The sequence below is a fragment of the Lacerta agilis genome, chromosome 8 (assembly GCF_009819535.1).
Source record: "Lacerta agilis isolate rLacAgi1 chromosome 8, rLacAgi1.pri, whole genome shotgun sequence".
Taxonomy (NCBI): domain Eukaryota; kingdom Metazoa; phylum Chordata; class Lepidosauria; order Squamata; family Lacertidae; genus Lacerta; species Lacerta agilis.
The window spans coordinates 46,173,476-46,199,582 of NC_046319.1; the positions used below are offsets into that span (position 1 = coordinate 46,173,476).

The following is a 26,107-nucleotide window of genomic DNA, read 5'->3' on the forward strand; positions in this document are numbered from 1 at the left end:
GAGCTAAATGGACCAGTGGTCTGATTCTGTATACACACACACACACACACACACACACACACATACATACATATAAGAAGGCTGGAAGATAGTTACTTTCTTCTCCTCTCCTTCACATCAAACTTGATGGGCCTTTTGCAAGTCTCCAACAAAACTCATAACTGTTAAGTGAACTTGGTACCTTCTAGTTGTACAATAGGGAGGCAGGGCGTGAAGCCTAGTCCTGTACATGTTGACTCCAAAGTAAGTTTTCAAGCATTCCGTGGCACAGAAATTTGATATCATGGCAGTAGATCAGTGTGTTGGAATTATATTACTGCAAAAAGTGGAGAGGAAAGGCTTTAAATCAGAGCATTGATAGAAAGGGGGCGAGGCTCAACTTTCCCCTCATCTGTGGCTGTGAACTCCCCTTGCACTCCTAAACTATTTGCCATTCCTCTCTTGGTGGGGTTTCATAATTTTAAGTGATCAAATGGCAAAGAAGCTGTTTGGGAAAGGACTGCGGGGGAAAGGGAAGGGTTCAGCTACCCTCTCCCACCTACCAAAGCTACACTTAAAATCAGGAATGGTGAATCTCAACCCCAGTGCTGAATGTGGCCTCTCTATCTGGCTCTTTGAGCTCTCTTCAGAGCACACCCCTTACTGGAACTGCTCTGTATCCTGAAAGGATACCTAGCTGAAATGTGTCCTTTGAGAGTGCCTCTTGCTTTCCTGGATGAAAGAGAGAGAGAGATGTTAGTGTGTGTAGAAACTAACCTGTCAGATACAAGGGGAAACTTGCATTTGTTGTTCCACCTACTTTTTGCTTCTTAACCTTTCCACCACAGGCAGATTGCCTCTTAATTTCAATGGCTCTGCTCTGTGTAGGACTTAGATGAATACAACTCACTGCTCCTCCCCCCAAAAAATGCATATTTAATCAAGTCTCAGCTAGTAATTTGTCTGCCATATTCTCAACCAAATGAAGTGTCATAAACTAACTCATGTACACTTATTGCAATAATCAACCCTTCCACTTGACTCTAGCTTTACCCCACCAGTAAAGACAGGGAAAGGAATTCACCCAATGGAAGAAGTGAATGGGATGCAAGGAAATAATGGAATATGGGCAGTCAGGGGAGAAAAGGCCATCAAATGAGGTCAGCAGGCATTCCTAAGCAACTAACAATTCCATTACACCATTGGCTGTAGAAGGAGCTGCCACCCCACCATGACCCAAAATCAACAGATGTGTCATGTTTAAGATTGTCTTGGCACTAAGTTCGCTTCTTGCCTATTTGAAGAAAACCTTGCAGCCAAAGTTTGCTCAGGGTGTGAGCTGAGTTTTGGTTAATGCATAAGCCAACAGCATTAACTCTTGGTGTTTTGTGGGTTTACACCCATAAATGGGCATAATTAGCATTGCCTCTGTTGCTGTGAGGATGAAATAATCATTAAGATTTGTAACATCATTCAAGGATGGTAAAAACAAACAAACCCAAAAACCTTACCCTAAGACTGCAATCCTATATAAGTCGACACAGGAGTAAGTCCTACTGAAATCTATTTTTAAATGAACTTTCCAAGCATTGTTAGAAACACATATTTTGAGAAAGGGAACAGCAAATCTTCATGCAGGTGGTGTTTTGTTTTGTTTTGTTTTGTTTTGTTTTGTTTTGTTTTGTTTTGTTTTGTTTTGTTTTGTTTTGTTTTGTTTATGAAATGGCAGGTTACTGCTGAAATGGGATGGACCTGAGTCGTGGGCGAACACATATGAAGATTACACCGACTGATGTGCCCTTCCCTGTGGTGAACTCTCCTTCACTGGAGCATTTTAAACAGGGATTGGATAGCTAACTGTCAGGGATTCTTCAGCCGTGATTCCTGCCTTGCAGGAGGTTGAACTAGATGAGCCTTGGGGTCCCTTCCAACTCTATAATCCGGTGATTACATCTGTAAAAGAAGCATAAATTGGAACCACAGCATCCAGGCAACAAGAGAGATTTATAGGCATTCCTATTAAATGATCTTGAAGCTCAAAACTATGACTCTTTATCTCTGTAGTTTTTCCTCAACATTTCCTGGGGAGTGGTCAATATTGTGTCTTCATTTTTGTTTTGTTTTTTGAAGTGCAGGGAATTTTATTTTATTTTATTTTTTGCTTCTAAAGACTTTTCTGGACTAGAATTTGCATCTGCTTTCAGTTTACTGCTCTCACTGCTGTAATGTTTAAAGAAAAGCCATTTAAATGTCAGTCCCACTCGCTATTCCCTTAGCAGGGACAAAACACACCATCCATGACACCAGTTAATCATCTCAAACTATCAGCCTGTGCAGATAGTTGAGTCAACAACAAGCCTCTACAATGCAAATAGCTCACATAACAATGACATGATAATTATTTCACAGACAGATGTCCTGGACACTGAAGCTGAGTAAGAGTTTGTAGGAACAAATCTTTCAAGCCTATCTCTGATTAGAGCCAATGTTGACAATCAAAATGTTATTTATTTATTAAAACATTTATATATACCATTTTTCATTTAAAAAAAAACACAATAAGATGGTTTACAACACAAAATAAATACAATAAAACAGTGAAAAATATGGAATTGAGATGCTTCGCGTTAGCCAAGTTACTTAAAGAATGCAGAGTCCAGAGAGAAAAGTCTTGATAACACTCAGCAAACTGAACAAAAACAGTGTATAATCTGAGAAAGGAACAAATAGGTTTGGTCTTTCTTCAGACAGGCTTTCCACATAGCAGGGATACAGTCAACCAAACATACACAGGAAAAATTTCCCTCAGAACTACACAGCCAATCAGACCATATGCTACCTCAGCAGAGATCATGGCACTCTGGTTGCTAAACAACATCCCCAACCACCCTCCTTTTGGATAGTGGACCTTATCACTAACAGAATTGACCTTTAAGTTACAAACTGAATGATCCTGGGTGTCCCCTAGGAAGTGATTCATAAATGAAAATAAGAATAAAATACTTCAAAAAAAAACAAACCCCAAAATATCACAAATATCAAGAATTGCCTATAAAGGTAGTACTAGAAATCATTGCTCAGGAATGCCTTCACAATTACCTGTAGGTATGTTTTAACTGCACAATGAAACACCATTGCCAGAGTGTGTACCTTAGCTCTAGAAACATTGGGGGTTAGGTGCTTAGTCAAAGTCAAGGATTGCTCAGTATCAAGTATCAATCTGTCATCTATTCACCCCAGGTCTACAGAAATGAAAAAGGGCCTGACTCTGAAGTACCCAGTTCCAATGATCTCCCCAAGAACATAAAGTGAAGTTGTACCCATTTATTGCAAAAGTGGAGCCATACCTCTGGGTTGAATCTCTTTCCAAGTCTTTCACTTAAACTTGATTGAAAATAAGTTCTTCCTATTTATTTAATGGTCCCTTTTATTCTGCTTTTACAATAGGCAGTCATAAAAGTTGAAATTTACAGAACACTTAAGACTGTTGTGTAATCATAAACTCATTTTTCAACCTGAAGCTTTGCTTCATTCGTTTACTAACCAAAAAAAGGGGTTGCTGATGTGTTGCTGAGATCTGGTATCCACCACATGTTGTAGTAATGATCACTCTTTAAATATACCCTATAAATCACACACTGGAAGAGTGTGTTTGAGAAGGCTGATGTGACACAGGTCAAAGGGCAGAGGCAAAAGGGTGTTATGTTTATAGTCCTTTGGAGGGGAACTGGTTAATTAAAAGATGGCCTTCATTACACCTTCCAATGGAGCACTTAGAGGAACTTTTCTGACTGCGACTATCCTGCCAAAATCTAATTAGAGATTCATTGCATCTTATAAATCAATGTTATTGTGTGTCAGGCAGATACAATGCATCAAGCCTAAGTGGAATTTTAACTGTCCAAATCCGTTTGTCTAAACATCATAAAACCTGAAACAAATCAAAGAGCCAGTTATGCTAATAAAAGAGACACATATTTATTATGAAATACTGTGCAGTGTGTGTGTGTGTGTGTGTGTGTGTGTGTGCGTGCTTGCTTAATGATACAGGAACAGAGCCAGATCTATCACAGTAGCTAAATCCCACCTTCTGGGCAATAGTACATGTAATAGCCCTGGCTAAGTTTTCATCATGTGTAACTAGCTGAGTGCAAAGACTGGTAAAACCCAGATGGAGACATACGTCCCTGTGGACATAAAAAAGTGCTTCTCTGCAGTTCAATAGCTCTGGGAGAGCGTTGCATTATGGATGCAAGTGTGCATCCTTCATAAGCTGCATGGACCTGGGTCCTCTGTACAGATTTCCTGTGATGGGAAGGGGAGATGGTTGCTTGGCCCACACAATTGTGTCTGTGTAACCAAATGGGATATTGCACAGGTAGTAACAACACAGAGACAGAGAGATTTGTTGCTGTTGGCATCCATCTGTCTTGAGAGACAATGAAGTGTGCCTCCAGGTGTGGAACCACTGTGTTTGCAGCAGCGAAGTGACCTCGCCAGGGGGCAAGCCTGGGCAGTGTCTTGGGCCACCCAGACAACAAGATCCCCTCTTGGCTTACGTGATGTGGTCCAAAGGAAAGGAAAGCAATATGTTTGGCACCAGCCTGGCTGCAGAAGTTGTCGGAAGGAGGTGTGAAAGGCGCCATTGAACCATCGTAGGGACACCACTCTGGATTTGTGTAGGGTTTAGTCCTTAGCCTTTTCTTCTCCCAAAGATATCCTGCTAGACAGAATTTAGAATAAGAGTTTTGCTTCTCCTAGATGGACTATCTTCCCCAGTTGATGAGCCCCTTCTGCCCCTCACTTCACAGCATGTGCAGAAATTGCCTTCTTGACTGTTGGACCCTCTCTTGGTCTCATCCAATCTGCTAGTGCCTGTCTTCGCCTGCAGGGAAAGCCCCTAACTGAGGATTTGAGACTCATCGGCTATCCTCACCTGGTTTAGCTGGCCAGTCAAAGCTGTTCCCAAGGTATGGCCACTGCTGACAGCTTCTAGGAGGCACAAGTGAGAGCTGAGTGCAGAATGGGGGCCGAAGGTGGACAAACTGCCCCAGAAGGAGCACGGCTATATGTGACCTTAATGATGTCATATGTGACCTTAATGATGTGACTGCAATAATCATGTTAAGTTTTAAAAACTTAAATAGCTAACCCTATCCATCCACACTGTGGTCCCAGTTAGGCGTGACTGTTGGCCTCCTTGGAGCTGTTCTTGACACTTGACACCAGAGATGTATGTTTTTGGGATGAACCCCATTCTTGTAACTGTGGTTCTGTTTTAGACTGTTTTAATATCGTTTTAGACTGTTTTAATATTGTGTGGCGCTGTGGTCTAAACCACTGAGACTCTTGGGCTTGCCGATCAGAAGGTCAGTGGTTTGAATCCCTGCGTCGGGGTGAGCTCCCGTTGCTCAGTCCCAGCACCTGCCAACCTAGTAGTTCAAAAGCACACTTCAAAGTGCAAGTAGATAAATAGGTACCGCTCTGGCAGGAAGGTAAACGGCATTTCTGTGTGCTGCTCTGGTTCCGTTGCACCAGAAGCAGCTCAGTCATGCTGGCCACATGACCCGGAAGCTGTCTGCGGACAAACATTGGCTCCCTCGGCATGTAGAGCGAGATGAGCACGCAACCCCAGAGTCGTCTGCGACTGGACTTAACTGTCAGGGGCCCTTTACTTTTACCTTTAACATCGTACTTTGGTTTCCTGTCTCCTAATTTGTCCTCTGGTTCTGACTTGCTCTTTGGTCCTGACTTTTGGCTGATTCCTCAGTCCTGCCTCATTGTTTGCCCTTTGCTCCTCACTTCTCAATTGCCCCAGAGCTCCTGGTCCCCAGCTCCTGGCTCACCATCTACTCAACACCATAGTTTTCTATGTGTAGGAAACATTTTTGCACAAAGGAACATCCCATCGCATTAGTCCTCAGTGCCAATCTGAAGTGCCTTACATCGTTTAAAATTAAGCCTGCTTCCCTGTATAGTGCTAAATGCCTGCTTGGCTTTCCTGAGCTGTATCCAACACAAGTCCTTACCTTTGTAAGTTTTGTCTATTAGCTTCTATGAGTTTACTAGAATTGGATACAACCCCCTGAGTTCTTTTTAAAGCCACTATCCTTGAGGAAACTGCACAAGAATCTTCAGTCTATTTGACAAATCCATATGGACTGGCAACATTAAAAAAAATTAATGAAAGAAAAAAATCCCTGGAAAGTCTCTAAGCTATCATATTTTGCATTAGTTATCCTAGTCCACTTCCCCCACTTTGTAATAACTGGTTATCAAAATGGAAAGTGTAGAACACATTGCATAACAGAGTTCACTGATGGGTCAGCTGATTGCCTGTTTTCTTCCTGCATTTCAAGGAAACCATTAACTGATTTATTGCTGAGGCTTATATCACAATTTCTAAGAAAACATTGTTTGTGGTATGATATGAATGTAAAAAAAAAAAAGCTGAGATGTTTCCAAGCGTCTAAGCCATAAGATGAGATCAACACCACTTTCATATGACTGCACTTCTCAGTCCACAGGGAGCTCTGTAGGGAGCTTATAGATCTAACCTGTAAAACAATTAGATCTACGCCAGGCCTCCACATGTTATCACTAGCCAGCGGGGTGCAAAACCTCTTTATCAGTTGTTATAGAGCAAAACCTCTTTATCAGTTATTGTGAACAGGTTGTTACACAGTCATCCCCATCTCTGATCTGCCCAGCACAGAGAAGCACCTTGAGATATGAGTGACTGGATTCTGAGAAAAACAGACAAATGAGTAGCTAAGTCAAGTTGGGTTAAATAAAGAGTGTTGTGCTCTGCAAACATGGCACGAAGGCTGGCAACATTAACCACGCTGTGGGGAAATCCCTTGCAGATAATTGCATTGCCAGGAGACAGCCAGAGAGGCAGTTTTAGGGCAACGTGACTGGTTCCCCCACAATGGGCACTGAATGGAGAGGGAGCCCAGTAAGCACATGCCTGGCTATGGGAAGGAGGCATGAGGGCTCTGATGGGGTCCTAGATTCCTCCCCACTCCTCCCCCACGCCAGGTAAGAGCTAAGTAGGCTTTAGGAAGGAGACAGGAGACTCGAGGACCCTGTCAGAGCCTCACACATCTTTCCCAAAGCCCATTGCCTCACTTACCAGGCTCAGCGCTCAGTGCATATATCTCACAGCCCTAAATCTGCCCCTGCTACACCACTCCCATGCTGCCAGCCAGAGATTTGCATTACAGTCTGAATGAGTTTAATGCTCACCCTTCAGATTGTGCCACCATAGGCATGTCTTCAGTGTTCATCAGAAAAAGTGGCAGAGCATGAGTGAAATGTGCTTCTTTCAGGTCTCATGCACTGGAGTGAAATGCACATGTGCTCTGCAGACATAAATATGGGGAGAATGGGCAAGTTCAGCTTACTATGGACGATATATTAAAATATATAAAGATTCCTGCTGGATCAGGCCAAAGACCCATCTAGTCTAGCATCCATGGGCCAACCAGATACTTCAATGGGCAGCGTACATTTCATGCCTTGCTTTGCACATAGCGTAGAAATAGTAATGGAAAACTCACCCTGTTGTAAAGTTGCTTTCCCCAAGGTAATTCAACTGGACTGCTATCTTTCTAGGAGTTAACTGACACTGGGACATTAATATGGATACTACTTTTTTTTCTTCCTAGGAAAATGCTCAACTACCCATAACTCAAGACACGTATTTATTGACCTGGACTGCCAGTAGCCTGAGAGAAAATTCATGTCATATTTGCACTGAGACATTCAGCTGAATTTGATGGGAAACCTGGTTGGACAAGGTTCTCCATCTCAATCCCATATAATGTTGTTTTTTAAAAAAAAAGAAAGAAAAAAGAAAAAAAGACTCCTCACTTCCATAGCATTTCCCCAAAACAATCAAGAAGAACCCCACCCCCACCCCCCATTTCTGGTTTACAAAATGAGTACTTATTGTGCTAGAAAAGTGTTTCAAAAGGAGCGCCTTCATTCTTATGCAACACGAAGTCATGAATTCTGCATGAGGCTGCAAGCACACCTTGTCAGAAATTATATCTGCTTCAGCTAGAGGGACAATGATACATATGTTCGTGCGAACACATAATATGTTTTATTTAAAGTATGCCATAAATATTTTTTTGCCCTCTAGCAGAGTTTAGAATGAACAGGCGCTGTATGGTATCATGACAACAATTTTCAGATAACAGAAAGGGAAGAAATCTATTCGAAATTGTCTAACTTTATCTGTGTGCGTGTAAGTGGGGGGAATACTCCAAATCTTTACTGATAAAACAGGCACTTGCAGGAGACTTTCTGCAGTAAAACATATGCATTCTGCCCATTACGCAGAATTACACTAACATGCTGGTTCAATATAGTGGTCTTCACCGAGGAAGCATTGCTTCTTGATGGCTCTCTCATTCTGAGACTTGGGGACAGATTCTCACCTAATCCTACCATGACAATAGGAGAGGAAATGCAAGCATCCCTTAGGGATGAGGGAGAAATTTGATTCCTTTCACATTTAAGGGCAATCCTACCTAAACTGCGCTTTCCAAAACAGTGTGAACACAGCCATCCTTCAAAATTTGCACTGCTCCAGATTTTGTAATACACTTCTCAAAGGACAGTTGTGTTTCAGTTTTAGTTTATGTCCTCTTTTGCAAAGTGCAAAGTGCAAATTAGGGTAGGCTCGTGTTTCTTTATATAAATACATTTCTTTACATTATTTATTCTATGAACCTCCCTGAGATCTTTTGGAAAAGGGTGGTATATAAATTTAATTAATTAATTAATTAATTAATTATTATTAATAATAATAATACAAAGTTACTTCAATTTCTCCTCCATCCCTAGTCCCTTCACTTAGTCCGTTTACTCAAGATGCATGCAGCTTCTCTCCTGCACCTGCTGCACAGTCCTCCTTTGGATCTTGGCCACAGTGAGTTTATCAAGAATGCTAATATTTACCTTACTTATTGGCATACACAGTTCCCATCAGCTGCCAGACTTAGTCTATCTGTTGAGACCATCAGTGTTGGATTGCTCTCTAGCATGGGGGGAGGAGAAATCCACCTGTGTGAATTCTTTGTTAAAGAGAATGAATAGATTTATTCATGAGCTAGACATCAATTAAAATCAAATTACTCAATGGGATAATGATTAACCAAAGAAACACAGCTAGGTTCTCCTCGTGTTATGCAGGTACATTGGGTACATTTTCTGTGGGAGAAGGTAGTATTGTTCATACTAAGAATTCCTTCTACTTTCTGCAGTTGCCTGCAAAATTTTGTTTTATGTTTTAATTGCCTTTTCCAGATTTTATTATCAGCTTTCCTTTGGTTTTGGTATTTTTCTTCCTTCCCTAGCCAATAGGTGCTAATGGCACAAATACAACAGCAAAATACCCATAAAAGCATTCATAAAAGCATATAAATGAGGAGTGGAGAACCTGTGGCCTTCTAGATACTGTTGGACTCCAGCTCCTATCAGCTCCAGTCAATATGGCCAATGCTCAGGGATGATGGGAGCTGTAGTCCAACAATATTTGGAGAGCCAAATGTTCCCCACCTATGGAATTGGGGTTTGAATGGAGTCTGGGATTACATGTGCTGGCTTGTCCATGTGTCGTGTCCATGTGTCTTAAGGAGCCTTTTGGACTCCTTGTCTCTCATTTCTCTCATCTCACCCTCTGCTCTTCCCTCGTTTAGCTGAAACCTGCAATGTTTTAATAATTATTATTTATTTATACCCCACCCATCTGGCTGGGTTTCCCCATCCACTCTGGGTGGCTCCCAACAGAATATTAAAAATGTGATAAAACATTAAACATTAAAAACTTCCCCGAACATCACACAGTAGTTTATTTCCTTAATGGGAGGGCATTCCACAGGGCGGGCGCCACTACCGAGAAGGCACTCTGCCTGGTTCCCCGTAACTTCACTTCTTGCAGTGAGGGAACTGCCAGAAGTCTCTTGGAGCTGGCCCTCAGAGTCCGGGCTGAACAATAGGGGTGGAGATGCTCCTTCAGGTATACTGGGCCGAGGTCATTTAGGCTTTAAAGGTCAACACCAAAACTTTGAATTGTGCTCGGAAACATACTGGGAGCCAATGTAGGTCTTTCAGGACCGGTGTTATATGGTCTCGGCCACTCCCAGTCACCAGTCTAGCTGCCACATTCTGGATTAGCCCCACATAGAGCGCTTTGCAGTAGTCCAAGCAGGAGATAACCAGAGCATGCACCACTCTGGCGAAACAGTTCGCAGGCAGGTAGAATCCCAGCCTGCATACCAGATGGAGCTGGCAGACAGAATTGACCTGCACCTCCATGGACAGCTGTGAGTCCAAAATGACTCCCAGGCTTCACACTTGGTCCTTCAGGGGCACAGTTACCCCATTCAGGACCAGGGAGTCCTCCACACCCACCCACCCCCTGTCCCCCCAAAACAGTACTTCTGTCTTGTCAGGATTCAACCTCAATCTGTAAGCCGCCATCCATCCTCCAACCGCCTCCAGACACTCACACAGTTTTCATCCCTAGTTGTCCTCATTGCAACTAGGCTTATTTGTTTTATTTATTTATAAAAATATTTACATACTATTGCAGCATAGGGACGTGGGTGGCGCACAGAGCCTAGGGTTTGCCGATCAGAAGGTCGACGGTTCGAATCCCTGTGACGGGGTGAGTTCAGTCCCTGCTCCTGCCCACCTAGCAGTTCGAAAGCATGTCAAAGTGCAAGTAGATAAATAGGTACCACTCTGGCGGGAAGGTAAATGGCGTTTCCATGCGCTGCTCTGGCTCGCCAGAAGCGGCTTAGTCATGCTGGCCACATGACCCGGAAGCTGTATGCCGGCTCCCTCGGCCAGTAACGCGAGATGAGCGCCGCAATCCCAGAGTCGTCCACGACTGGACCTAATGATTAGGGGTCCATTTACCTTTACCTTAACCTTATTGCATAAAGACATATCACAGTGGTTTACAACAATATAAAAACATAAAACCAAACAATAAATCACAGAAAGTTAAAAACAAGTTAAAAGCAAAAAGAAATTGAAAACACACACACACACCATTGTGTGAGATGTACTCTTAATTGCCTGCCTACACCTGGCAGAAAAGAAATGTTTTCAGTGGGCGTTTAAACATTGGCACAGAAGGCGCTCGCTAAATCGCGATTGGCAGGGCGTCCCACAGGACTGGGCCAACAACCCTAAAGACTCAATTTCCCATTGTTGTCAAACGAACCTCGCCACAGAAGCCTGCCAGCTCTCTAGCCCACCTCCTCTTTCCCTTATCTGCAGTGCTGGAAAGGATTCAGAAAAGGGCAACCAAAATGATCAAGGGATTGGAGCAGCTCCCCTGTGAGGAAAGGTTACAACATTTGGGGATTTTAATCTGAGAAACAAAGCGAGTAAGGGAGACGCGAGAGAGCTTCACAAAATTAAGCACGGCATGAAGAAAGCAGATAGGGAGACATTTCCCTCTCTCACAATACCAAGAACTTGGCAACATCCAATGAAGCCGGATACTGAAAGATTCGTGACAGACAAAATAAAAGCACTTCTTCATGCAGCACACTGTGGAATTCTTTCCCACAAGATGTACTGATGGCCACCAACTTGGATGTCTTTAAAAGAGGGTTAAGCAAATTCATGAGGGAAGATAGGGCTATCAGTCATGATGGCTGTCTTCTATCTCCACTATTGGGAGGCAGTATGTTTTTGGATACCAGTTTCCAGAAATCACAAGTGGGGAGAGGCTATTGTGCTCATATCCTGCTTGTGGGCAGCCACTACGAGAGCAGGATACAGGACTAGATGGGTCTTTGGTCTCACCCAAGAGGGCTCTTTATATGTCGTCACCGCATATACAGCAAAAGTAGTTCCCTCCAGCTCTGCCTGTTCTTCTCAGTCTCCCTCCTTCCCCATACAACTGGTATAGGCAGGGTGATGCCAGAATAGCCTTTCCATGTATATTTAAACTTACTGATCATTTTTCAGTTCTGTAATAAAACCAGACCTTGATTTGGCACCATGTCTGGGCAAAAATTGTGCCCTGCTACCATTCCCAATAATTGGTCTGCAAGGCAAAGTCCCCATGGTACACTACAAGGCCGAAGATCTTGGAGATCACGTGTCCTTTTGTGACATGTGTATAAGTGTTTGCATGTGATTGACATGCCACCTGGACATAGCCCCATTAAAGTTTGCCTATGCAATTGCACCCAGGGACAGATAGACTGCGGCTATTCACAAGTAGGATGTGCTGCCTGTGTGAATCAGTTCCCACCCCACCAAGCCACCACTCTGAATTAGAGTACCCTTCTCCATCATTATAGGAGCCAAGTGTGTGTATTAGCCGAACACTGCGAGACTAGTATTGACCTAGTAGCCTGGCAGCAATTTATTTCGGTTTGCTGTTGTGGTTTATGGTTTTATGTTTTTCTCTTGCTTGGTTATGACAGCCTGTCAATAAAATGAGCAGTACAAAATATATTCAAACCCGGTGTTCATTGATGTTTTATGGAAGTCCCAGGGCACCCCCTAACATATGCTTCTGTCATCTCTTCCTGAAAAGCTCCGTGTTCTGGTATTTAAAATACTGTTTGACTTATCCAGCGGCTGCCTGGGTCCTGAGAGCTTCACTGCTGTTATCCTACAGGGCTTCAAAAGAGGTAAAAGAAACGTACATCTTGTTTACAGCTCTTCCATACAAGGTTTGATAGTAGCTTGCATATCAATGACTTCGAGGTTCTGATTCAGCCAACATTAAGCACTGATCTCAGCTGGAACTTTCAAAGACCTGCATTTTGACTGGATTCTGCCCCTATGGTCTAGTGATTTTATTTGTTACATTCATATGCTGCTTTTACTTAAATAAGGCTACTAGAGGTGGCCAGGAGCAGCTTGCTAAATGGAGCAGAACTACACTCACTGTCCAGCAGGTTGGTCACTGCTGTTTACCAGGTGGAAGAGGGGTGAGGCAGTGGGGTGGTTTGGGGGGGGTGGAAACACACCAGCAGAGGCAATCCAGTGTTTGTGCAAGTATGCCTGATTCATGCTAACCCCCTTACTGCCTAGTCTCTCCTCCTCCCAGGAGGCAACAGGGACCCACCAGCTGGGGAGCTGGCACAGCAGCTTTGCCACACCCAGCAAGATGCTTCTGGGGTGGCTTCTACTGCCTTTTCCTCCCGTGTGGCTGCAAGGAGAAGTATAGGTGCTTTGCCTTCCATGTTTGATTGACTGTAGCTTGCCATGTCATCCAAACCTGAACAAACAAGTTAATATTAACTATGACTAGTGGAAACAAGCCAACTTCAAGCCATACTTTCTGAGTTGGCTTTTTTTCCACCAGCCATAGTTAAGATTAACCACAGTTTAGGCTCTGAACAACACGCTAAACTGTGGTCAATCTAAACTAGAAGCATAAGCTTTAGCTCTCCTCCTTGCAAGAGTGCCAGAAGAGAGGAGGGGGGAAGCACATGAGCTTAGGAAAAGACTAGGCTACTTCTTTGAATGCTAAACTATGGTTCAATGTTACATCTGAACGCAGTGGTTGAGTTTCTAGGTAGTCTTCCATCCAGGCGATGACCAGACCAGACCTGCTTAGCTTCAATGACGTTTCATCCCTGAACTGGAAATGGCTTTTCTAGGTCACAAACAAAAACAATTATGCATGTAAACCAGAAAACTAATAGGGCCACAGCCCCTCTCCTCAGGCTACACCCCTCACTAGTAGTTTCACACCTCCCTTGAGTGTTTTTGTCTGGCTGATATGTATCCTTGAACTCTGATGACACCTCTTGCCTGGATGGATCAAGGAGAGGGATATTTGATTGTGTGTAGAAACTTGACTACTGTGCAAAAGTTTGAATTTAAATTCATTGCTCTTTTCCTGCCAAGTGACTGGCATGTAGCCTCCATAAAGTATGTGCATAGAAGAATGAGGCCCTTGGGCTGAAAAAGGTTCCTCACCTCTGTCCTAGACCATTCTATTGGTGCAATGGGTCAGTGTGTCTGGCTGTTAACCAGAAGGTTGGTGGTTTGAGCCCACCCAGGGCCGACTGTGAACAGGATTCCTGCATTGCAGGGGGTTGGACTAGATGACTCCAACTCTACAGCTCTATGATTCTATTATCTTAACATTCTCCAGTGAAGTGCTGGAAAAATCTGAATATGAGGGAGGCATTAATCTGAATTATGCAGTTTACCGCCTCCTGTTTGAAATTTATCATAAGGCTGAGCGAAGATTCAGTTGCATAAGGCAAGGCTCTATAAACCCCTGGGAAAAAATGCATCACTGTGTATTAAAATGCTAATGTTGTGCTTTGTTCTTTGGAAAGTAACATTTAGATTTTTCCAAAGTAATAAAAAGATTCGATATATTATTCAAGAAGTCAAAAACACTTAACTATATTGTGTGCTGAAGAGCAAGGGGTATTCATTTTCTGGATAGTTACACTTTCCTTTCTTGCTATACCTGAAATGGTTCTTGGACTGTGACGGGGAAAGAAGAAAAATCAATGAACAGATTAAGGTTTGAGTCTACAATCAAAAATCTTTAGTCAAGATGAACCATCAAATATTTCACTCAAATACTGTACACATGCTTCTCCCTGGGGAAAAAACCAGGGTTAGAGTTAGGGTCATCCAGTTTGTCCTTGTGAGAAGTGTATGTACCTTACCATATTTGAGTGAAATGCTTGATGGCTCACCTTGGCTAAAGAATTTATCATGGCAAATGCAACTGCAAAGGGGGAAAAATACTTTATTGGCCAGAAGAGCCAGGATGTCTCTTCATGAGTTGAATGTTATCACTGTCTCAAAAGACAATTGAGAAAACAGACTGAATTTTAAAAGACTGAGCGATTAAGGCTCGTTTTTGCATACCAATGTGCCATCTTCAGGGTTTATCATCATCTTTATTATTAATAATAGTCAAATTTCTACATTGCCCTTCATCTGAGTGTGGTTTACAATATAAAAACACAAAAATACATAACAAAGGCAATAACACCCCAACAGTATTATTATTTATTAAATTATTAAATTTTATTTATATATTCATACTTGTTGGTTTATTGTGTTTTTGTATCTTCACTGATGTAGTTCATTCTATATAGCCTTTTCCTATTCCATGTCTTGTAATTCTTTATGCTTTGGTTTCTTTGAACTCTCATTGTTTATATTGAGTCTGACCATTGGTGCATCTAACTCAGTATTGTCTACACAGACTGGCAGTGGCTCTCCGGGATTTCAGACTGGAGTCTCTCCCAGTCCTACCTGGAGATGCTAGGGATTGAACCTAGGATCTTCTGCATGCAAAGCAGATGCTTTGTGCCACTGGGCTGTAGCCCTTTCCCCACATAGCTCTATGAGCTCTTCACCTTCTCCTACCCTGTGTGAAGCATAATTAAAAAATAAAAACTAGCTCTATCTTACACAAATGCCTATCCAATTTGCTCACTGCAGAAAGGGGTGGACTGAGAGACCTCAGTTTTATTATATATACAATGAGCAAAGAGTTATCCATGCTACACAGGAACCAATCTGTTGTCATCAATCAATTCTTGCCTATATACTGTCTCATCCAGTTAATTGAAGTCCATGACTATTTCTAAGAAAAAAAAACTATTAAAAACTAAATGTCATCCTAGGGGTGAGGTTAGGCCTGGATAATTATCTGCAGATAGGATATGAATCTGGCTTAATTTTGTTGTACTTAAAATTAATTACTGATTAAGGTGGTGGTGAGGAACAGACAGAAGAAAAGAAGTCCTAAAGTGATCATTAAGATACTTTAGTAATGAACCAAAGATCATTATTTTAAACCAATTATTTTTATTGCATTGTGGAATTTCCTTGAACCAGTCCTGATCATCTTTCTTCTAATTTGCCTAGCGCAGGAACAGAAACTTTTCACAAAGGTGCTAAGGAATTTAATAAACCTGAACTGCCCAAGTGCCCCTAAATTTTCCCCATGTGTATTTTTCTCTGACCTAAATAGCAATTGATAGATAGGCTACTGGATCAGTGAGTTTGGCATATTTCCAAAGGAAACTACAAGGTGATTGTCAGCCATCTTGATCCTGTGGTTGACACTAAACAGTCCCATTTGCTCATTCAGACCATTTCACCAAACATAGGAAGCTGGCTCAGTATCAAACCAATTGGGCCATCTAATTCACTGGTCTTCAGCTGGTGGGTCAGGACCCACTAGTGCAGGCTTCCTCAACTTCGCCCCTCCAGATGTTTTGAGACTACAATTCCCATCATCCCTGACCACTGGTCCTGCTAGCTAGGGATCATGGGAGTTGTAGACCAAAAACATCTGGAGAGCTGAGGTTGAGGAAGCCTGCACTAGTGGTTCATGGCCTCATCCAAGGTGGGCTGCAACAGGATGCAAATGTATGGTAAAAGATTAAGAAATAGGTCCCCAAAATTATGTTTGGGTTAAAAGTGGGTCCTGGGTCTGAAAGGGTTAAAGTTCCTGATCTAACTGAATACTGTTTGCACTGACTAGCAGCCACTCTCCATGGTGTCAGGTCCTGGCTGGATGCCAAGGAGTGGTGGGAGGCGCCAGCCAGGGAAACCCCAAGGGAAATCCCAGAGGAGGAAGGTTCAGAGTGTGTGGATTGGTGGTGGGACAACTGAGGAGAGGTCAGAGGGGGAAGCCTGGGATGAGATGCTGGATACTGATGAGACAACAGGGTTTAATGAACAGGAGGAACCTGGGACAGGGAGCAGTTCAGACTCTGAGGCTGAAGCAGAGGAGGTAGGTCAAGAGACTGCCTCTCCAGCTGCAACAAGTTCCCCTCCCCGCTGGTCTCCAAGAATGTGCAGGATAATGAGGAGGGCAGAACAGAGACCAGAGGTGTGCAGATGCAATTTGAGACTGTTTGGGAAACATCTAGGAGTGGAGGAGCCTTAGGAGGTGTGGAAGGCAGGGACCTTCAGTCATGGCAACTGCTCTATAGGGGCAAGACCTGCTGGGAAGTGTTGCTGAGGTGTATGCCTTATCCTTGAATAGTTAACTTTGCTGGCAACTGACCTGCATCTGACTCCAGCCTTGACACATGGTATCAGACCAACATCTCTCCCAGGGATTGAACCTGGGACCTTCTGCATGCAAAAGTATGCTCTATCACTGAGCCATGGTCCTTCCCTTGGGTAGATCTGGATAACAATGCATACCTGTCTATGCTGAGCATTTTGGAATTACAAAGTGGAGACCATAATGCTAACAGAGCTTTTAATAAAATAGATCTGCACAATAAGAGGGAGGAGAGAGAGAGAGAGAGAGAGAGAGAGAGAGAGAGAGAGAGAGAGAGAGAGAGAGAGAATATCATTTCTCTCTCTTCATCTCTCTCTCTAGGCAAACTGTCAGAGGGTGGAACAATTCCTGACTTCATGCTCTGTGGTTTCAGACAAAAGACAACAAGATATTAGCCTCCGTACTGAATGAAGTAAAAGAAAAAAAATGCCCAATGTGGCATTGAGATCAGTACTGTAAGGCATTCTTAGAGGTTGGCATGCATATATTGTTAGAAGGTTTGCACTAAGGCAGAGGAAGCCAAGACAGAAAGGAGATATGTGGGGTTGGGGGAAGGCGGAATCAATTGCAATCCTTGTGGCACCAGACAATCAAAACTAATATCCTGTATGATCTCACATGCGAGGCACAGCATTAAAAACTGGAAACATCATTTTGCAAAATGCTCATTAAAGACACAAACACAGGGGTCATCAAGGGCTAATCTGATCGACCCTTTCTGTGGTCATCAGCCTCATCTTTCAATGAATTGCAAAGCCTGGGAAATGAATTTCTCTTTGGGCTTCAAAGTCAAGGCTCTTCAAACAGCCAGCAGGAACAGCACGGCAGATCTGTTCTGAAGAGAGAGAAATAGGGATCGCTAGGCATGCATTTTTACACACACCCCTGTACTTTCCCAGCTGCCAGACCCATTTGCGTGAACAATGTTTGAAGCAAACTACCAGCCCCAGATCAAGTACGCTCAGTGTCAGTGCATGACTAGTTAAGGCAGACAAGCCTTGCCTGTCACCTGAACTCCACAGAGGGATTAGGAGACTCATGCTGCAAAATGAGAGAGAGGACTAGCTAGATAATTGGAGTGTTTCAAAGCTTCTAGCATACATCTTTGCAGACTTGGGCTCTTTGGTGTTCTAGTTGCACTATATGTGACTGTCCCACAAAGAGAGTCCAAGCTTGGCATTCAATCTTCCAACTGGATCACGTCTTTGTTCAACTGCACGCTGTACCCTGTCTTGGATCCTCTCCTTGCCAGGGACATAGAAGTTAATCTGCTTGCCAGCCCTTGAGTCTGTAGGTGCAGCTTCTGAATGCCAGGTCAGTTTTAAATAAGAGTTTACTGGGTCCTGATTTTATCTTGGATGAGCTGACCTGGCTTGCATTACCAAGACCTGGGTGTGGGGACAGGGAAGGGTTTATATTTACCAGTTATGCCCACCTGAGTTTTCTATGCAGTGCAAGAGCAGACCTGAGGGGTCATGGAGGAAATGCAACCATTTACCTCCTGTTCAACTGGGTACTTGGTCCTGGTGTTGGGCATATTAGGGATTCTTTTGGGCTGCACATTAATTCCTGACACATTCAGCCTCCAAGCCTGAGGTTCCCCACCCCGGACTTTGAATGAACATCCAGAAGGGAAACGAGATCTGGATTCTCTAGTCCATTTCATACATATTTTTCTGTCTTCCCATAACATCTGGTGTTGTTCCGAAAGCTCTCCACGCTTTTCTTCCTTTGTGAAAGAGGCACCCATTTTTCTGCCTCATCCGCAGGACACTTCAGAATTTAGTGTCAGTGTTGTGTTGGATATAGAGTTTTGAGCATACTTTAACATTGCCGGGTGGCCAAGGATGGTGTGTATTTTGTCTAAGCGTGTCACCACTGTTTTGCAGCCTGCCTGGCTGCCTACACTTCCTGACCTAAAAAAGCCTTGTGGGAGGAGTTACCTCATAATGTCTTCCCCTGGGCTTTAATTGAAGAAACACCCAGGAAGGCTGCATAGAGCAGTCCACTGCTGAGAAGTGAGGGAGGGAGGGAGGGGGGGGGGGGAGAGAGAGAGAGAGAGAGAGAGAGAGAGAGAGAGAGAGAGAGAGAGAGAGAGAGAGAGAGAAGATTGCAAATTAGAAACAGCAAAACAGCAATATTCTGTCCTAATCTATGTTCTTTTCCATACACCTCAATTTGAGGGAGGGGGAGGGGGAAATAGATATCAGATGTGACAACTGTATGTTTTTCCCCCAGATATCTGACTGTTCATTTTGACTTGGAAGGGCTACAGCACCTTTCAAAAGTTTTCGCCTTCCATTTCTGAGGAACTTTATCCTTGTGGCATGGATGTCACTTTTCACAGTGCTCAAACCAGCTTCTGCAATTTTCACATAACGGCAGTTGTTGACAGGTTGTTAGGGCTGACAGTGAATATGTTTGAAAAACTGTCAAGCTGGTGAATATATATATATATATATATATATATATATATATATATATATATATATATATATATATTTAAGAGAGGGAGCCTCCTCTAACATTTGTAACAGCATGTTAAAACTCAAAGTATAGTCTTGGAACGTGCAGACCTACTTCCAGTCACACTGCATGCCCTCCAACGACAGCTGACACAAATATATGATCCTTCAAAATTAGTGTCAGGTTGTCACTATAAAAAGGTCAAGACCACAAAATCCCATTTATCTGAATGAGGCTGATTTGGCCATTTAAACGCTCACTTGCAGCAATTCCACATTGCACAATTGAATTTTTGACTCAGTGAGATCTGTAGGTTTTTAATAAGCCAAATACACATGCTAGCCTTGCTGAACCCCTGGCCATTCAGACTTCCCATCCAAAGGCATTCCTTTGCTTTGCACTGATGAGCTATTCAGGAAGCTTCCAACCATGGACCAAGGCAAACCAGAAGAAGAAAAAGTGAGAAGCAGTCTTTTTTGAAATCCCCACAGGCTTTGCCTATGGAACTCAGTTCTTAATGAGATCTTAAGCGGCCCAGTCTGACAAAAATAATTATTGCCTATTTGCATGAGTGACTTCCATCCAAATAGGGTTGCTAGGTGTAGATTCTGGCTAGGGAATGGACAATTCCTTGTATATTCCACTCCCTTTATGGAACTACATGATCTCTTTCAGAAAATAGCTAGTCTGGGATTGAATGCCTTAACGATCTTGGAAGATTTTTTGTACATTATAAACAAACGACAATAGATAGAGAATGGCTTAGGTACCATTTTTCTAAATGTTGAGTGCACATACCTCTTCCATTCTTTCTGTTACAAGCAAAGCATCTCTCAGGTGGCCTGCCTCATTTGGTTTATTGCTGTCTGGATCTCATCCGTCATCTTATTACTGGGACTGGGTGTGGACATCTCTGGCAGCAAAATTGACAACACATTGTATAGAGTTATTTATTTTATTTTAAGAAGAGCAAATACCTCTCTGTGAATTTGTGTGTGTGTGTGTGTGTGTGCTGGCTGGTTTGTTGCCATATGTTTGGGAAAACCCAGACATGCCCTCTTTTGGGGGACCAACATGGCCATCCGGTAGGATTCTTACATTTTAAAGGAAACGTCTGGGTTTTTCAAGCTCGGGTGCACCTCTTTCCCTGGCTCGGGCTAGCAGCGGCTGGGGCTGTATTATTTCTTGGCTCAAGATTTGGCAGCTGGTGTGTGTGTGTGTGTGTGTGTGTGTGTGTGCTAGTTACATAAAATGTGAGAAACTTGTACAATATTGACATTTGTTGTATGTCTTAGAATTTGAATAAGCTCAGGGGGAAAAAGACCAAAGACAGTTTTGAAACTCTATGTACAATGTTGTTCCCTTACCATCAGCTACTCACAGCTCACTCTGGGACAATCTGTTAAGAGACAGATTAGAAAACATCTAACTGATGTAATCAGTTCTAAACTACTTACAAATTTACCTAATGTTTGACTGTATTATTTATATTGCATATGCAAGAAGAAGTTTAAAGGTGGGGAGAGAGAGCCAGTTTTGTTTTTTTTTAAACTTTTCTGAATAGGTCCAGGGTAAAAATTTCTGACAGTTACTGGTAGATACCAGGCAGCTGATTGCTCCAGTAAATATAATCCCAAAGCCATTTCCATTTCCATTTCCTAGCAAAGCAAACATTTTCCATGGTATAAATATCAAAAAGCAAATTATTTATGGCACAAAGACTTCTGATAAGTTCTGCTGTGCCTTAATTTTGTGAATAACCAGTAAATGTTAACATTTACCAAATTTATGATATATACAAACAAAAAACAAAAAAGGTACATTGACATCTACAACAGAGCTTGAAAGCAAAAAAGAAGTCTCTGTATTGCATAGGTTTTCAAATAATACTGTAGAGAGTATCCCCTAAGCCTTATCGAACAAGTAACAGAGTGAAATTCTCCAGGAACAAAAAAAGTCTGGATGTCTTTTATGTGCTACACTAGGTCCCAGCAGATACTCATGCAATGTTTGCCACCAATTCAAGAGGCAACAGAAACAAGGTCAGTGTGCTTTGTTAACAAAAACCTAGACAATTCCACTCAGGTGTGCTGGTTCCTAAATGAATGCATGGATCTTTTTTCCACATGCTGTTATATATCTTTTGTAACCACAGTAGTGAGAGGCACGTTCTTGAACTTTCCTTGACTCCATGGAAGTATTCTGAACTTCAGGGAATAGCTTAGAGAAATTCAAGATTTTGATAAAAATCTTATTCTTTGAAACCTAAGTAATGGTCGTTCTGCCAAACTGCCCCTCCTAAACTCATTAAAACACTGTACATTTTGCCAAGACAAGGATTTCAGCCATTAAAAATCTGCCCAGTAGTTTCAATATCAGGGTTGCAAATAAAATGAGATCAGCTGCAATGACTGGATTCATTGCCCCATATCAAAGAATGGAAAATTAAAAACAAAACGAAGTCAATTAAAATTAGAAATGTGTCAAATATACCCCATTGGGTAGCAACAGCAGTTATCAAATGAAACCCTACAGGAAACAAGTGGGATGCAGAAATGCATTAAACATTCACAGGAAAGGGGTGCTGCTTATCTCCCTTAGCTTACAAGGTGGCAACAGGTTTCCAGTATTTTCCCCTCGTATTTTTAACTTTAAGTCACTTTGGGCCATTTTTGTGAGGAAGGCAACTAATAAATTTAATGAATAATAATATGTACAAGCTGTACAAGCACCTTGCCTGAATCAAGGCCTGCCTGAGAGCCAGGAAGGGATGGAGCCTGCAGCTCCTATTTAAGTTCTCAACACGAGGTGTTTCACTGCTGAAGCAACAGCTGTTTGGATGCAGGGTAGAGAACCTTGGGCCTGAGGGACAAATGCAGCCCCCAGGTCCCTCTATCTGGCCCTCAGGACTCTCCCTAGGTCATTTCCCCACTGCAGGCCACACCCCTTAATGCATCCTTGAAGGCTAATGTATTTTGCTTTTCTAGACAGAGGATAGATGAGTGTATGAGAGCACAGAGAGACTAACTTACTGCACCAAAGGTAAAATTTACATCTGTTGCTCTACCCATTTTTGCCTCTGGCCCCACCCACCACTGACTGTCACCCCTGGAGGGTTGCCTGGAAGGGAACAAAAAAGGTTCCCCAGCGATGCCTTAGAGCTCCAGGTTCCAGTGCAGATCTTTCCTGAAACCAAGGAAACAGACAACCCTTCAACATCTTGACTGAATGTTCTTGGTTCCATGGCTAGCAAGATGCTGTTATGCAGGCCCCATTCATTACAATGCATTTGAGGTAGATGAACCAACAACCGAGTTTAGATTCAGTGTTCTTCTTGCATCAAACACACCCCATATTATTGTGTTATTTTGAACTGACCCTCCACCCACCCACAACACAATCATTATTAAGAGCATTTCTAAGAGATACTCATATCAGCCCAAGTCATTTTGTTGCCATTAACATGTAACTTGTGATCTAATAAACGTCACAGTGAGTTTCATTTAATTAAAATCATAAATATTATTCGGTAATGCAGATTGACGTTTATACCTTCATTTACGTGACGTGGGATTTATGGCTATGGCTTTATTTGATGGAGGACCACAAATAACTCCCATTAAACTGCCATGGGATGGACAAGAGATCACATTAATGGAATTAGACAAGGCAAGGTACTGATCTATGCAGCTCTCTTGCTTTAAGAAAGAAAGCCAGATCCTGCCTAAAACCAGATGTTTTCTTTGGCTGCTGTAAAAGTTTGCTACATATTCACCGGCAGTTTGACACTAGCTGTGCTGAAGTGGAACAGAACACAGCACCAGGGACAGTGCTTTTCCATGCACATCCCCAAAAAATTCATTCCACTATTGTTATCTCAAAAGCATTTGTATAGATCTATTTCATAACTTTTTTTAAAGTATAGCATTAAATAGGATCTATGTGAGCTTTATTTCTGACTTTTGGAGAAAAATGTAAAAAAAAAAAAAATCTTATTGGAAGATAGACCTCATATTTTTTCCCTTATCTTCAATTGAGGAAGACCCAGAAAATGAAGCTAACCATAGTTTTGCACACACATAAAGTCTTAATTTTATTTGGAGTTGGCAGATTATAATCAAAAGAGACAAAGGAAGCAAAGTTATTTCTCTGGGGAAGGTTTGAATCTTACCTCTCCAAGCGAATTCTCACCCCGCCAAGTCTGTCCCACCTGTGTAATGTACAGAAGGGTAGCTTGTTGCTCTTCCACAGCATTATTAAAGCCTCCTGCTCTGGTTTCTGTCCTTGCAGTACTGTTGAAAGACAGATCTAGTCTCTCTGTCTCTCTTGCAGAGAGTAAACAGCACATAGAAGATGACGATGAGAGGTGAACTCAAATTTGCCTCGTGGGCAAATTATCTAACTGGATGCCATTGCGGAGTTGAGAAAAACACTGTGGGAATGAGCAAGCCTTGGATTCATTGGCACCCCTGAAACTGAGTTTGTCCTGCTCAGAGATTCTGAGAGAGTAAACTGGATTAATCTATTACAGAAAAACAAAAAAAACAAAAAACACAGGAACCAAGAGCACCTCAGTTGACTCATTTGTTGTTAAGCAAAGACTCATTCATCAGATACATGAGGAGGAGGAGGAGGAGGAGGAGGAGGAGGAGGAGGAGGAGGAGGAGTAGTAGTAGTTTGGATTTGATATCCCACTTTATCACTACCCGAAGGAATCTCAAAGTGGCTAACATTCTCCTTTCCCTTCCTCACCCACAACAAACACTCTTTGAGGTGAGGGGCTGAGAGACTTCAAAGAAGTGTGACTAGCCCAAGGTCACCCAGCAGCTGCATGTGGAGGAGCGGAGACGCGAACCCAGTTCCCCAGATTACGAGTCTACCGCTCTTAACCATGCTGGCTCTCTCATGAAGTGGATAAAGAAAATGGATAATTCTTTGTTTCTTCATTTATTTGTTAAATTTATATCTCACACACACACCCCCCCCAAGGAGCCCCAGGTGGCAAGCACACAAATGATAAAGTGGTGAAAACATCTAAAAGCTATTCCAGTACACTTGCAGACTGGGAAAGATCTCCATTTGAAAGGCTTGGTGAAAGAGGAAGGTCTTCAGTAGGTGCTGAAAAGGCAAAGAGCTGGCACCAATCTAATATTCAAGAGGGGGGAATTTCAAAGGGGCTTTTGACTTGTAGCTCAGTCTCCTAGACATTGTGCAACACCAGCTCAGACAGTAGGTATCATAATATCCACCTGGATATTTATAGGTTCCATAAATAACTTGATATCATCACTCTGGGGAAGTACAATAGCAAGGATCATTGAGTTTGCAAATTAAGGGTTAATTCTGTTATCAGGAAGTCAGTTTACCAAGGGGCAAGTGTTGCTTCGCAGCAAGGGAGTGTGTTGTGATGTCTACTGAGATAGCATGTGCTCTGTGTATGTTTGGTTGAATGCCTTCCTGCTACGTAGAACTGACTTAAGAAAGACAAAACCGCTCTCTTCCTTTCTCCTCAAATTCTACACTTTTTGTTCAGCTTGCTCAGTAAAACGTTGTCAGTACTTTTCTCTCTTGACTACCATAGTTTACCATGAAATGGGTTTACTTATAATGTGTAGTTTAGTGGCGCAGACTCACTTCATCTCTGGAAGCCACTTTATCCCTTAAACGGAGGATGGTCATATTGCCCCAACTTGCTGGCAAGCCTCCAGACTGCTTCTGAGTCAAATCCACCTGTCAGTCTGGTTTCTGACAGTTATATCTGGAGGCCAAGGATACTGTTACTGGACTAGTCAGGCTCTGGGAGGGGGGGGGGAGTTGCTTTGAATAAACCAAATACACTATAGTCAGCTACATACTAAGACTTAATGAGACCTAGGAATTGCTTGAGGTTCACTTTACCTTGCTTTAAATAAACATGGCCTATCGAGAATGTGGTGGACCTGCAGTAGCCCCATCAAGGGACCTCCCTTCCTCTGCCATTCCTCGCAGATGAGCTACAAATCTACAAGAACTTGTTTGCACCACGACTGCACAGCACCGCTCCGACTTAAATTAGCAACTGTGTGGGCCCCTTGCAACACATATCAGAAACCAGCTGTGGAAGGAGCTGTCACGTTCTTGTCAGTGGAAGTTTTCTGTCCAAAAAGCTTTCGTCATCCCTCCTTCCTCAAGTCACCAAGTGTCAGTTGAAGAGACAGCTGAAGTCACTTGCAATGAATGGTCTCCAATCAGAGCTCACTGCCCTTGTCACAGAAAGTCTCACCCCGCAGCTAAAACTGTCACTGATCATGTTTAGATATGTACACTGAGGTATCAGATTAGAAGAGAGTATTCACGAGATGGGAGTTTAAAAGAGGCCAAGTTACGAGTGAAAAATCTTAATAGGGGAGAAGTGAGAGCTTAAAGGGGTCTCTTTTCTTTCCCAAACCCAATTTATATTTTGCATCAAAAGCTGGTATATACATGCACACACACACACATCCATTTCCTTTTATTAAAAGCACATTTCCGCAAAACAAGTTTCAGAACTTTCACAGAGTCTGCAAAATAGATATACAGTACTAACATTGTGGTGGATACCAACCCAAATGTTGCTGCTTCATTAAAATC

The 26,107-nt window shown here is 42.6% G+C and overlaps 1 long non-coding RNA gene across 1 annotated transcript; it reads right to left on the bottom strand.

The window, feature by feature from the left end:
- Positions 1-17,337: 17,337 nt before the first annotated feature.
- Positions 17,338-23,923, bottom strand: LOC117051104. The gene is made up of 4 exons (XR_004427150.1): positions 23,670-23,923; positions 20,297-20,411; positions 18,976-19,043; positions 17,338-17,867 (listed from the first exon to the last, which is right to left on the bottom strand). It is a non-coding gene; the product is annotated as an uncharacterized LOC117051104 (long non-coding RNA).
- Positions 23,924-26,107: the final 2,184 nt, after the last annotated feature.